Source organism: Phaethon aethereus, assembly GCF_964289735.1.
Source record: "Phaethon aethereus genome assembly, chromosome: 9".
Taxonomy (NCBI): domain Eukaryota; kingdom Metazoa; phylum Chordata; class Aves; order Phaethontiformes; family Phaethontidae; genus Phaethon; species Phaethon aethereus.
Window position 1 is genome coordinate 18934795 of NC_138585.1, and position 14641 is coordinate 18949435.

Below are 14641 nucleotides of genomic sequence, written 5' to 3' on the forward strand. Positions count from 1 at the left end.
GATTGTAGCCTTAGCAGCAAGAAATGCCCACACATATAATTACTGAAGTCATTTTGTTTTAGATGAAAATGCAATCCTATTTTTTTCCCCCACTATGATTATATTTGGTACTTTCAAGTCATGTTGACTTGGAAATGGTAAAGATGTACAAGCAGCTAGAACTGATTAGCTTTCTTTCTGAAACTGTATAAAGCTTTGTTGTATTTTTGAAGCTTCATTCTGTTTGGTGGTTTCTATTCAATGCACTCTCTTTAATGGGGCCACTTCAAATATACTTGCCGTTCAAGCGTTTTATCAACCATGTAAGAGCCTTAGGTTCAGTTCAGCAACGGAACTTCCTGTCTGCTACATTAACTTAACTTTGTAACCAACTTTTTGTTTCATTACCTTAAATGCCAGAAAGGAATAATGAAACCCAAGCTCGTCTCTCTTGTTCCCTGTTTTTCTTTCCCTCCTCCTCAGATATACAAGGACTGAAAATTATGCTTGCTCTGTTCTGTTGAATCACTCACCATCTTAACGTCCAACAGATCAAACTCAGCTGGTTATGATGTCCTCTCATCTGGTTTACTCCAGCGTTTCCCATGACAAAAACTGTGTTTTTCACTAGCCTCGTTAGTGGTCCTCAAATATGGCTTGTAGAAACAGCTAGTCTAATGCATAAAAAAGCCAGTTTAGCTTTAAAATGCTCATTTTGTGTATCCTGGATTTGTTCTTATGTAAGACTATTTAAGACAATTTATTTTAATTTATAAAGCTATACAGCCCATGATGTGTTGGTATTTTAAAACCGTAGTACCCCAGTGGCCGATGCCTCATTACTGATACTGACTGAAGGCAATCTTCGTCACTCTCATCGTAGCCAGGTCCTCTAGCCACACCTGAACCCTAGTATCTTCCAAGTACCTCAGGTCTAGTTTCACAACAGGTACAAGTAGGTCCAGCAGCTCAGTGAAACGATCCCATACATTGCACTACTACTACAGCAGACAGGAGGTAGAAGTGGGAGTGTGTGATGGGGTGGGTAGGGAGGTGAAGACTGTATCTTTTGGTGGCAGGGCAATTTTCTGGCAGCTTGAGCTGATCCAAATGGGAAGCCTGTTCTTCTTCCTTTCCAGTCTTTTTATGCTGGCATTTGCAGGTGTACAACCACGGAATGAGGGTTCAAGAACTCATCTGGCAAAAAAACAACATGGCAGGGGTTAGGAGCAGTAGCAGGGCAGAAGAACTGATTAGGGGAGGACATCTGTCTGTCTTTGTAAGTTACTCTGCCTTCTGCCGTGGAGAACTGCCCATGCATCCATCAGTCTAGACCTTCAGCCAGTTGACATTAATGCTTCCTGGGAAATGAGCTCGGTTTTTTTCCATGACACTGAAATGGACAAGTGGCTTCCTTAAAATAAACTACATAGAGTTTAGGAAGTAAGCTGGCCATAAAAATTACAGGATCACTGTCCAACAGCTTTGTCCAAAATTCAGGCTTTATTTTAAAAGAGGAAAGATGCTAGAAAGTGTTGAAAGAAATGATTGCAATAGAAATAAGTATATATCAATTTTCTTAAAAGTTTAACAGCAAACATTTATCTAATAACTTTCAGCATTGGAAGACTTCTGTGAGAATTATGTAAGCAACAGAGAGCAGATGGAAACTGGCAGTTTTCACTGTCCAAGCTGTGTAAACAAGAAAAGGTTCAAAGCAAGATGGCAAGAATGTTGAAAGGTACGAATTGTCTTTTTTTTAATTAAGAGAGAGTAACTAGGACAGTATTCTACTCAGCTCAGGAAAGAGTGACTGAGGGATATGATCACTATATATAAAGTCATGGCTGAGGTGACTTCTCACGATGCAGGAAACATAGGCCTGAAATTGAACTATCAGGCTTCAGATTTAAAACCAAAAGAAGTTGTTGGTTTTTTTTTTCACACAATGCATCTTTAAATTGCAAATCTTGTTGCTACCAAACTTTATGGCTGTCAAAATTATATATAGATTCAAAAAATAACTAGACGGGTTCATGAAGAAATGGGGTATTAAATATGATCAGGCAAATGCACACTTCAGCTCAGAAAGTCCATGAACTACAGACTGCTGCAATCTGAGAGGAGAATACTGGAGAGGGGCTCTCTCTGTTAAGTGCCCTGTTTTGTACACTCTTTCCTAAGGGTATATTAATGGTCCTACTCACAGATGGGCTATTGCCCCGGTCTGTCAAGACAGCTGTTCCGGAGCATAAACAGTGAATGACTGATGTAAATGATGGTGACAAAAAGGTTTATGATGGGGAAGGAAGACAGGGAGAGGAGCAGAGAGCTTTGCTAAAACTGGCATCTTCAGCAGCCTCTTTTCTTTCAGAATGGATGCTAGAAGCAGCTGTGCTCCTTTTCAAGTAAAGTAGCTAATACAGCATCTGAGGCAAAGCAGGTCAGGCTTTGCAAAGCTTAGCCAAGAGGCTAAGTGTGAATGCAAAGACCTAGGCATGGCTGTGGGAGCTGTGTGCAGGAGGAAAAGTGTACATGCAAATTTTGGCAGAGAAGCCCAGATTTGTCACAGGAGCTGGCTGATGGGACAGTGGGAAGCCGAGCACAGCCAGAGAAGCACTAGCACCATGACACTCTTAAAAAGCTAGGCAAGTGCATTGTTGACTGAAGTGTTCAAAAAAGAACAAAAGTAAGAAAACTTGGTATGGAGTGGTATTTTCCTTTACTACATGATTGATGTTACAGAAAGGAAATGGCACTCTGTGTGCCTTCTTTGTAGGTATGCATCAAAGAAGTATCTGACTCATTTACAAGTTTCTTCTACTAATGGAAATGTACTGCAGATCTGAAGTACTGCTATAACCAGTCAGAAGTGATGACAGTGTGATTACCTTTCCTGATGGTGCCAGCAGTGTTACAGTTCTTCCCAGCCAGTAATAGAGCCTTTGATATGGGGATCAGACAGTCTGCAGGCAAAAGTTAAAGGAGGAAGAGGTATGATACCAAAGTAGCCTGTTTGCAAAAAAGGAAAATTGGGAAAGGGATTCTAAACTTTTCTGTTATTCCATCAGCCTGCCTTTTTTCTGGTATGAAAGTGTCTTCAGATACACTCTGTACACCAGAAGGTTGTGATCTTGTTCTGGAAGGAGATTTTCCTGAAAAACTGAGAGATGAGTGAGCCTATAAAGGTTATCTAGAACTGGGAAAATTGAGATAATAAATACGGTGAAGAAGGTAGGCTAGTTTCATGGATGGATCTCATTTTGATCTTCAGTAGCCCTTCAGTCTGTTGGTTAAATGGCTTTTAGAGACATAAGAAAGAGATACGTAGCTACATAAGACAAAAAAGAAGGAAAGATTACATTAATCTGTACATATTTTTTTCTGTGAGAGTTTCCCCTTCCATCTGGCCAGGCTACAGGACCTTGTAAACATTTTTTGTTTGCAGCATGCAATTTACTATTTATTAAAATTGCTTACAATGCTTTGGCCTCATCTGTTTGATTCAGGATCTAATAAATGGCTGGTTATTTGTCAGGCTGTCACTCTATGGAGAAATTAAATTATTTTGCCTCTTGGACATCATTTTAATAGTGGAATTGTGGTGTTCATACCGCCCCAGGCCCCGCTTTCTGGTGAGACCCTGGCTTATGCCTGAAATGTAAATCATCATCCTTTGTACCTCTAACACATGTATGTCACGAAGGGCTTTTAACCTTCAGAGGGGAAGTCTATATCTGTAGTAGCTAAAATTCTGGCTCAATTTCACAAATATACACAGCACTGGAAATTGTTACCATCGCAGCGATGGACTAAGTTCCTTCAGCATCTTTGAGCCATTCCTCGAGTGACGGGCACAAGGCTTTCATTTCTCTCTGTCTTCAAGAGATCCCTATAGTCCAGGCTCCTGTTTTTCCTCCTCTCAACTTGGGTCTTGAACTGTGGATCACCAGTGCTTCTGCAGTATTTCTGACTTGGTTGAGTCCCTGTAGCTCTTCCATTTGGGAATTTGTAATGGCAATACACACTATGAACAGCAGCTCTTTTTAATGCGGGCACCACTGAATCTTGGCAGTGTAAAGAAATCATCTTGTGACTGGTTAAAACTAGTGGCGTTTGGTATCCCATGGCTGCATCCTGCAACTCAAACTTTCCCACCAAAATAACCCCAACTTCCCCCTTTTGTTCGTTACAACTCACATCATAATACAGCACCCTCAAGTCCCACTGGATCCCATGTAACCCACCCCACAGTATAAGCTGGGCAGGGAGCAGCCACAAAACATAATTACTCAGCGCCTACTGCATCCTTTCCCCTTTCATGCTTTACATGCCTTGCTAATTGTCAGTGAACCTGTAAGAACTAATTTTTGTCTTCTGAATTGGATTGCAATTGACCAGCAGGTTCAAAAGTTATTGAAGATATAGTGGAAAACTGTAAAGCAGACTAACACAGCAAGAACAAATAATAAAAGAAAGTGGATTTTTAGATAGCAAATGTATATGTGTCTGCAGTTACTGATGCTGAATAACAATGTTGATATAGGACCATATGGTCTTAAAATAACTGAGTATAAATTTAGCTAGAAATAAGACAAAGGCTTTTAGCTATCCTTGATGTTCTTGAACAGCCTTGCTGTAGGAGTAGAGAGAGTAACCCATCTACACCACTGTTCAGTGTTTAATTCATTTATGAATGGGATTATACAGTGTCTCTGCCTGCAGAAAAAAAAAGAAAAAAGAAAAAATCTGTTAAGCGTCTGGAAGCACGATAACTTTTCTAGTCCCATGTTTCTACTTGCAATCTGTGATCCTTCGAGAGCAAAATAAAGCATCCCAGATCTTTAGACCCCTCCAAAGATTATGGCTGGACGTCAGTCTGCTTCCTATATGTTTTTTTTTTTAACCTGATGATGACATCTCCTCCCTGGTTGAGGGATTCCTTTTAATGTTAGTCAAGGTCTTTAGAGTTTGAATTTTACTGCCCAGATGGGGAGAAAAAAGGGGATCATAAAAAAATGGGTTTTGTTTTAATTCCAAAATGTTGTGAGGTTGGTGGCTCTCAAGTCATCCTCCTCACTTGTTTTCAGGCAGACTTGCTGTTAAACTAACTGAACAGGAATATGCAAGAAACCTCTCAGCACAGTTGGTCAATCATCCAAAAATGAGGACAACAGCACAGATACTCAGATTGGCTTGTAGGTCAGCCAGCTGATTATAGGATTTTCCCATCACAGAGGTAGATAAAACCTTTTCAGCACCAGCACTGATGCACTAATTGTGCTGTAAGACCCAATGAGCCCAGGGGAGTATTTTACAGCTCCATGTTTCTGTATACATGATGTCGTGTTCTTTGGCGTGCTTGGAAAGGTGGACAAAAGCAAAATCCTATGGATGGGTAGGGAAGTCTGGAATTAGAGCTGAATCCATTCTGCAGGAATAGAGCAGATCATGCAGGCAGCTGCACCCTTCTCTATTTTATTTCTTCATTTTTAGATGTGTAATACATTTTCCCTGTTTCTAGAAGTACCTTGCGCGAAGCTTCAGGCAGGCTTCAAAGGAGGAGGTGCAAAGAGGGAAGGGAGACATACAAGTCTCTGGTGTGCCCTGCCCTTTCCCACTTTCTTTCCTGCCTCACTTTTCCTCTTCTCAGATCCCAGCTGGGGTCTGTAGCCGGAAGGATTGATGAAGCTCTCCCATACCTCAGCAGCCAGTTGCCCTGTGGCAGCCATGCATCTATGCAAGGCTTAGCTGTGTCCCTGGCACCCAGAGGCAGCTGCTCCTTGCAGATCTGCTCTGGCCCGCTGATGGCCACCAGTGCCTGCCTACCCACAGGCACAGCTGAGTTCTGTGGCCATGAACATAGGTGAGACCTGCCCAGCACCCAGGGCTAATTAATTCACCCTTCTTGTACACATGCAGCTGGAGAGGGTCCTGTGGGCTCAGTCACACCAGGATGCCAGAAATCCTGTCCATGCAGGAGGGCAACAAAGCCTTTGGCCACACCACCCCTGAAAAGCCCACCAGCCCCCTCCCCCTCCATGTATGCGGCAGCCCCATTTATCAGGCAAGAGCTTTTAGAGAGGGTAGGAGGACAGTCTCTGGGGACACTGCGGGGTTCCACCTGGGGACAACCTGCAAGTCATCTGGGCCCCAGGGGCCAAGGGGGAGCATGGGAGGCTGCGGGTGTGCTGTTCTCGACTTGCAGGCACGCTGGTGAAGAGAGCGTCACAGAGCAGCTGCTGCTGTTACAGCTCTTCTGCCAGCTCCACTCCTTCCGATGCCATTCCTACCTCCAGGATTTTTCCCTGACTCACAGCATCACCATCCAAAAATCTCCCTGGAGGAAGGTATCTGCCTGCTGGTTTGTCTCTTTATCCTTTGCCTCATCCACGGGAGAAGGGAGAAAAAAAGCCATAAGCAATCAATTCTCCTGCTTCTTTTTCCTTTTTTATTTCCCCCCTCCTGCTCCCTTCCTGTTGTCAAGGGAGGTGAAATCCCCTTTTGGAAGGAGCTTTTTTCTAGGTCCATGCATGGACAGCAGCAAATTGGAAGAGGTGAGCAGCCAGCAGAAGATGTGAGAGCTGAAAGGGCTGTGCCGTGGGAGTGGTCCTCGCTTTGTGTGCAAGCGAGGCAGTGAGTGTGCAGCCTCCCACTCTGGGTGCATCTTTTTTTGGATGCTGTGTAGCTCCCTGTGTGAAATGCTTTTTTGGTTAAAAGAAGAAGAGATGTCACACCAGGAGCTCACCCAGCGACTGACTACGGTTATCACCCATGTGGGTAAGACATCTTTATTTTTCTTCTCACTACATTTGTGTAGATTTGGGGGCCCTATTCCCCTGGGAGGTGCTGATGCTCTGTACAGGCAGGAAGCCTTTGTGTGACAATGTCACACCTGTGTGTGAAATAGGGGCCATCAGCAGATTGCAAACCCATGGCTTTGGGCAATTAGACAGGCTTTTATTGATGGTTTGGTTTGTTTTTCAAGCACACAGTTTTCTGAAAAGCAGAAACAATAAGAGCAGAGAGTGTCCTACCTGTGAACTGATCTGTGTAAAATACCCAAGCACAGCCCTTCTTGCAGGGAGGTGGTAGAGAAAAGGGGATGCTGGAAGGATGCTAGAGCAACAGCAGTGCTAATGTGCTTTGCATTTCCTTGTGATGCTGGAATAGCAGTCCATTCTCAGAGAATCTTTTATATTGCTGTTTCAAGTGTGGAAGGATCCTAGGACAGGATCCCAAAAGCTCTTCTCCATGTCAGCTTGATTTTACTGTTTGCTAACCTTCAAATGCTAGTGAATACAGGCAAGGCCCTACGCTATGCACTGGTATCCTTATAAGTCTAAGCCACTTGCTGGCCTTGGTGACCAAACTACAAAGGATCAAATAACCTGAAACTAGCAAGAGAGTAGGAGATGCTGGTGATTAAAATATCAACTTTTGGGATCCTTTTTTGTTACATACAATTTTGTTAAAGCAGATTGTGGCTGTGTTGCATCGTGTAAAGAGAACATTTTTAGTTGAATTGCATGGGAGCAAGTTTTATAGCTGTCAGTGTTTATAATGGATTGTGTGTTGTGAATGCCAAAGATGTTGTACAGGTCCCTGAATTGCCTTTGCCATTGACTTTGCTCAATCTGTGTATGAAACAGAATGTGACCAAAATGTGGCTTTTGGAGAATATACAATTAACATTTTAGGCCAAAATTCTTCTTGGGTTTGCTATTAGCTGTAGAAGCTGAATTAAGTTTAAGAAAACAAATGCAATCAGTAGCTTGCCTAAAGAAATAGCACAAAAGCAGATTTAAACTGAATAAAGTGCTTAAGGCCAGTTCCTGTCTCTCCAAGCTCTTCTCCATGGGTCAGTCTTAGTGCTTCTGGTAACCTCAGCAGGGGCTTGGTATGGGAGAGAGAATATGATTTCCAGGAGAGCTTGCAGCGTCAGCCTCTTTGACCCTCCTTGACCCAATCATGCCAACACAAGTTACTTTGAAATTGTACAAACTCATATTGACACAAAGTCACATGAATTCACATTTTTATTATGAAGATTTGGGATTCAATATCAGGCACATTTAATTTTTTTTAGGAAAAGTATTTCAGTGGAGCCAAAGAGATTTGTGCATCTCCTGGTTTTCCTGTTAGACTCAATACAAGTCCCTATCATCAATATTGAGGACCCTCCTTAATGTCATGAGGGATTTGTTAGAAGGAACATAGCATTATGTTAGCATTTAGCAATGTAGGAAATCATTCTGGACACTAGAAAGATGTTAATGAACGTTTCCCCTGTTCCCTGACAAATAGAGAGGTTTCTGGGTCATGTGGCTGAGGTTAGAAAGTCTCATTGGTTTCCTGGAGGTCAACCAGCAGGTCAGTCCTAGGGAGAGGAAGGAAGCTCACAAATCTTGGTTTTTTTTCCATTTCACACTGAGGCAAGAGCCTAATTCACCAGCTTCCAACAGGGAAGGATAATGCCACCATTTTCCCAGCCATTCAAGACCCAAAAATCAGACCCTGCTTGTGGACTCTGCCTGCCTCTTTGTAGACAGTGTTCATTTTTTATCAAAGCATGTAACTAGAAAAAGCTGCTGTACAAAAATGGAAGCAAGTAATGTCAAAAAAATTTGTTACTGGCTGAAGGAAGAACAGTTCTTCCAAACCCACTGATGATGCACCATGGTTATGAATCACACCTTGTAACATGAGTTGCTTTAGCTGAATCAGCAGCAGCTTATTGAAACAGTAACTCCTGGGCAGCTGAAGGGGTCTCTTGAAAGTTCACTGGGAATCTTTACAGCTCCAACAAGTGAAAGGGCTCTCATCCTTAGCAAACTGAGGGGATCCCTTGCCATGAATATACTTCACAGTGTTTGCTATTTTTACAGCATCTATCAGCCTCATATTACCACTTGGACTGAAGGCATTCAACCTGTCTAGAATGTAGCCAGCTCTTGGTTGGGAGCACATCTCCCAGCTCACCCAATAGCAGGAGGGAAGAAACTTATTCACAAAATTTGCAAAAAGTCAAACAAGAACTTTATGGGAGCATTAAAAAGGAAGACCTTTATATTTGATGTTATATTTTATATAACCTTTATGGGATCGTTTTGGTCTGTGTGAACTAGATGACACACCAGTTTATTTTTAATGTGTCAATAAGAGTGTCACAAACATAGTTAATTGCCTGGAGCTCAACTTATGTGTCCTGGGCAGAAGCTTTGATCCCTCATTAGCCATGATGTTGTGTTAGTTGATGTGCTTGTAAAAAAAGCCTCTTACCCTGCTACAGTCTTCGTACATATAGCTACCTGCTTCACCCAGGTTAAAATCAAAGCATTAAAGTTATTTACCCGCTCCACAGCAGCTATCTTAACTTGGTACTTTTCTAGTAGCATGCACCCTGCCCTGGAGCATGTCTTTGCACAGTGTTAAACAATAGAGGACCAAATTAGAGCTCTTAAATAGCCCTGTGCCCTCGCAGCATCTCTGGGATTATTCCTGATTGCCCTGGTGTGGGTGAGGTAATGGGGCCACCACAGGTGTCTAAGGACAGGAGTAGTCTGTGAATGCTAGCAGGCTTTCTGCTTGCTGTCCAGGATTTAGCACAAAATGTTACCCAATCTTGTTACCAAAACTGTGTCAAGATTCTCTTTTTAATTTAACCTACTTTCATTAAACTTGATTGTTGGGAGATGTTGGGGAAACACTCATCTCTTTTGAAAAAAGCGTGTCCTTTGTGTAGGTGGGCAAGTGGTAGCTCTTCTGTGATGTGGAGAGAAGAAGTTTTGCTGGGTGATATGCCTGGTGCTGACAGCAGCAGTGTTTGCATGTGGGAATGGTACAGCTCTTCCAGTTTGTGAAGTCCACCAGAGTATGCTTTTGTGCACTCACTACCCACCCACGCTTGGCAGTTGGTTCCCAGAAATCTGATGCCAGTTTTGCTCTGTGTGCGCAATGTTCTGGGCACGGTTACGCACACAAGCACCTCCACCCAGTGCCCCATTTTCCACAGATTTTTATTCTTAAAATGATTTTTACGATAAGATGGAGCTGCCAGAACTGACGTCAGCTGTCTCAAAAGGAAACAGCCGAGCTTGGCTCCTCTCTGGTACCGGTAAAGAATTCCACAGCGCATTAGAGGCAAGGTTTTCTTAGAGGCACCCCTTCCAATTAAGTTGTAAGAGCTCCTCACATCTTCATATGACAACTGGATCCAGAAGAGCTGCCTGCCAGTGTCCCTGGTAGGGGAGGCACTGATGTGAAATGGCAGAAAGCAGTACAGTGCACAAATGATATATACAAGGAAAAAAAACATACATTCATGTCCGCTTTCATCTGGTTTTACACACTCTTATTTGCCCAATCTCCTGTTTTATGAATAGAAAAAAGAATTTAAGGAACTTGATGGAGATCAAAAGGAAACTCAGTGGCAGAACTTGATTTAGGATGGGCATCTCAGGACTTACACAATCACTTAAAATTCCTATCTGTTAACCATGGTGGGTCAGTTCCTACCACTCTTGGCTTAACCACCAGGTGTGAGGAGTGGTGTAAAATAACTGTGTGTGTGAACAGAAGCTGTGCTACAATTTGGGATAGGAAGTGAAGGATGATACTGCATCCGCTTGACTGAGAGGAATTTAGGTCAGCAAAATGGAATAACCCAAGCTGGCTCTTGTCCGAGGCCAATGGCTTAGCATCACAAGTCACAGAATCTGTTTTATGCTGCAAAGCCACAAATAATCTAATATGTCACAGCTGGATAAACTATTGCAATGTTTCTGATCTGTGTCTGTGTACAGCAAGGACACTCAAAAGAGATTTTCTAAGAAATTAGCTTTTACAGTACCATATCAAATAGGCCTTCTGCTACTTCTATGCAAAGGCTTAAATCAAGGCAATGGAAATTCCCCTGCCTGCAACAGAAAATTCTTCCCTTTGTTTTAGAGCATTCATGCATTTCAGGAACTCTTTTTGAACCACTGATTCTATGGCTCTGTCCTACTTTCAGTTTTCTGGTGAGCAGCTGGGGCAACTGGTCTTTTCCACCAACCACAGCACACCATGTTTCCGCACCCAAAAGTAAGATACAGGCATGGGATGTGCATCTATCACTGCATTCCCAGAGAAACAGGATAATAGAAAACTGCAAAAATTCATTTGCTAAGTTTGCTTGAGATCTTATGCTAATGAGACGTGGTAGTTTGGAGTTTCCCCATTAACCTACTTCTATTTAAAAAATTATGTTCTGTGATCATGTTATCTGCATCTTTCTCTCTTACTGCAATAAAGCTTTTGAACTGTTGGCCAATTTTCACCAAATTTGGTGAAGTGACAAAGGTCCTAAAATATTAAGTTCATGAAAAATATAAAAATAGTGACTGAAGAGAAGAGAAAGATGCAATTAGTGAAGAAAAGGCTAATAAGCTCATTCTATTAGACCTCAGAGAAACCACATGAGAAAGTGGAATGAGGGAAAGGAAAGGTAATAACTATTGATCTTTTTTAGTTTCACAGCTTAAAAAAGCTACTTGTATATATTTTTGTTCCTAGATTGTGGTTATTAATTTTACCCCATTCTATATGGCTTATTCTGTGCAGCTGTTTCACTGGGAACTGTTTAATAAGGAACTATTTTAAAGTGTTTTGCTAATGCTGCAATGTTTGTGCCTTTAAAAAGTGGAAATCAAGCTTTCATGCAAATCCATGAAAAATGTGCAGATGTGCCTAGTGCACTCTCTGAAACGTAGACTATTACCTGTTTAAAGCCCACATTCTAATCTGGTTTGTCAAGGCATGATCAGAAATAAAGACCGTAAGAATTTGTTATGAGTTGGGGACCTGAAACACTAGTTTGTCTCAGGGCAAAATACTTACGTGGTAGTGTGGCCTCATGTTTACAGAGACAGAGCTGACTGAAGAGCTTCCCACAACCAGTAGAAACAGTAGTCTGCACTAGGGCTGCTTCTGTTTCAGGAAAGAACAGCTAAGAGGTGTTTCTCTTCTACATTCTGTCTTTTGCTTTAGCTGAATACTTTTTCATATGGGATGTGACTCTGACTCTACCATCCTTAGCAGAATTCAAGAGAAAGTTAGAAAAATCCTGCAATATCCAGGTGTGTTACCATTAATCATTTCTCTTACAGCAGCATGCAGAGCCATGCACAGCCCCACAGAACTGAAAGGCTGCTCACAGCCCTAGCTGTTTTCTCTGTTATTGATATCCTCCCCAAAACTGGCTGTTAAACCCTGAGCTTTCATTCTCAAGCCAGTAAGAGACAAGGATGTCAGGGAGAAAATGGAATAGGAGTGGCTACCATCCACCATCTGCTTGCTGCAGGGTTTTCACACTTTCTGCTTATGCATTTTGTGATGGCAACTGTTGGAGACAGGGTGCTAGGCTGGATGGAACCAGGGTGTGATCCAGCCTGTCAATCTGTGGGTCACTGTTTGTTTTGAAAGCCTGCACACTGCTGCTCTTACATCTGATGCTACATCAGTCTCCCTCTGACCTTTCTTTTCCAGCCTACCTCAGTAACGGCTTGTAGATGTTTGTCTCTTGGAGTGAATGCATGGAGGAGTCTTTAACTTGTGAGGAAATTATTGAAGGAAAGTCAGGTGGCAGAATCTGAGTTTTACTTTTAGTACTGGTAGTGCATGGTCCCTTCCACAGCTATGCATGCTGAGCACTGGGTCCTGTGCATCCTTAGAAAGCTGTACTGGGCTCTGTAGTTTGTCTGTTGGTCCCTGAAAAGTAGTTGGGACTCAGACAAATTGTTCTAAGATGCATATTTCGGTTGCAAGCAAGTCTCTATGTCTGCTGTTCAAGTCAGCTCTTCTCATGGCTTTCCTGAACCCACCTCTCTCTCAGGTCTGTATTTCAGACAGTGTTAGCCCTCTATGGCAGTTTTAATATAGCAGAAAACAGGAACTTCTGACTTCCAGAGCAGGTATTTGCGAACACTGTGTGGTGGTTTTCTGTTGGTTTTTTTTTGTTTTGTTTGGGGTTTTTTTTGGGTGTTTAGAGGGGAAGGTTGGTTATTCAATAATTAAAAACAAGAAGAATGAGGTAGCTTAGGTCACAACCAGGGGAAAAATGACTTCTTGCAGCATCATTCAATGAGCTCCTCAGAGTGGGGCACTTCCCCTCTCGTCTTAAACACCCCAGAGCAAGCCCAGGGCTACCTGGAAGGAGGAGGCGGGGGGAGTCTGCAGGGGAAAGCAAGTATAGGAGGTTTCCTCCTGTGTGAAGTCCCTGGGTCACACACAATGAAAGCTGCTGGTGCTAACAGAAGTCATCGCTTGCTAACAGGGTAGGCAGTTATGACCATTCTGCACTGCTAAATCCTGAGATTAAAAAGCAAATAGAGCCAAAAGGAGGTAGAGAGGAGCCCCTGTCTGTTCCATCTCTGTGGCAGAGGGAAGTTCAGATGGCCTTGCTGGAAATTAAACTGAGCTGACATCTATCACAATTCCTGGCAGCTCGTTTAATACAAGGGCCTTTTTCCACCTCTTGCCTCATCTTTTATTTAATTCCTTTTCTCGCCTTCCATATGGTGCCTGAATCCAAGAGATCCCCTGAGAGGACATCTCCCTGGGGGAAGCAGGTACAGCACCAGACCATCTCAATGAATAGAGAGTAAGCTAAGCAACTTCATTGCTGTTACTCCTTTCTCCTTCTGCACCATGTTTGAGGCCTCTCTTAGCCCCTGAGGAATGGCTCAGCATTCAATCTAGGATGAACCTTTCTGGATGAGGCTTGGATGACTGATAAAATAATTTTGACAGCATAATGTCTGGTACATGATACTAGCCCCGTTTGTTTATTTTCTCCTGTTTTTCAGTGCTGGGCTGGTTTTCAAGCATTTGGGAGAAGATAAACCGTAAATGTTTTGTGTTAATGCTGATGTGTTGTAGCCCACTGACTGAGCCTCTTGTACCCCACTTTAGAGTTCAGCACAGTAACATCTGGGTTTCCCCAGGTGGTCAGTGGGTTGGTGACTAGGAGAAATCAGAGTTGTCTACAAAGCTGCCTGCTTCTACTCACATGAGAAAATGCTGGAGAATGATGTGAAAGGGATAACATGGCACATGGATCATTATTAGTCAGTCAGCTTTGGTGACTCACACTAACCAGTGCAGCAGACATGGCCAGAATTGAAACCGAGGAACAGGAGGGAGACAGGGTGAAGAAACAGCCAACTCTTACAAGCACAGATGGAAAAACATCACTTGTAAATACCTGAAGTGATCTGTAAATCATGGCACGGAGGGAGGTACTGCTCTGAGAGCAGAAACACTGTAAAGAAAAGCTTGTGAGTTTAGTAAAGGAAAGGACAGCAGGCTCCACTTTGGCATGGGGACAGATGTGTAGGGGACAATTGGGTTGAGATCACAGTATCTTCAAGCTCCACTGTCATGTAAGCACAACATAGATAACATCTGTGAGTCCAAAGACATAACTGCCTCCGAGGGATGATTGAGCTCATGTACTGGAAGAGAGCCATGTCCAGCATGTGAACTCAGGCTGGTGCAAGACTGAAGCAACAGCACTTATTCAAGGGTGAAACACATTACATTTGTATGCACCCACTTCTTGTCGTTTGCAGTGCAGCATTACAGGAGGCTGATGCCTTTTCAGCAGAGGCCTGCAGATAAT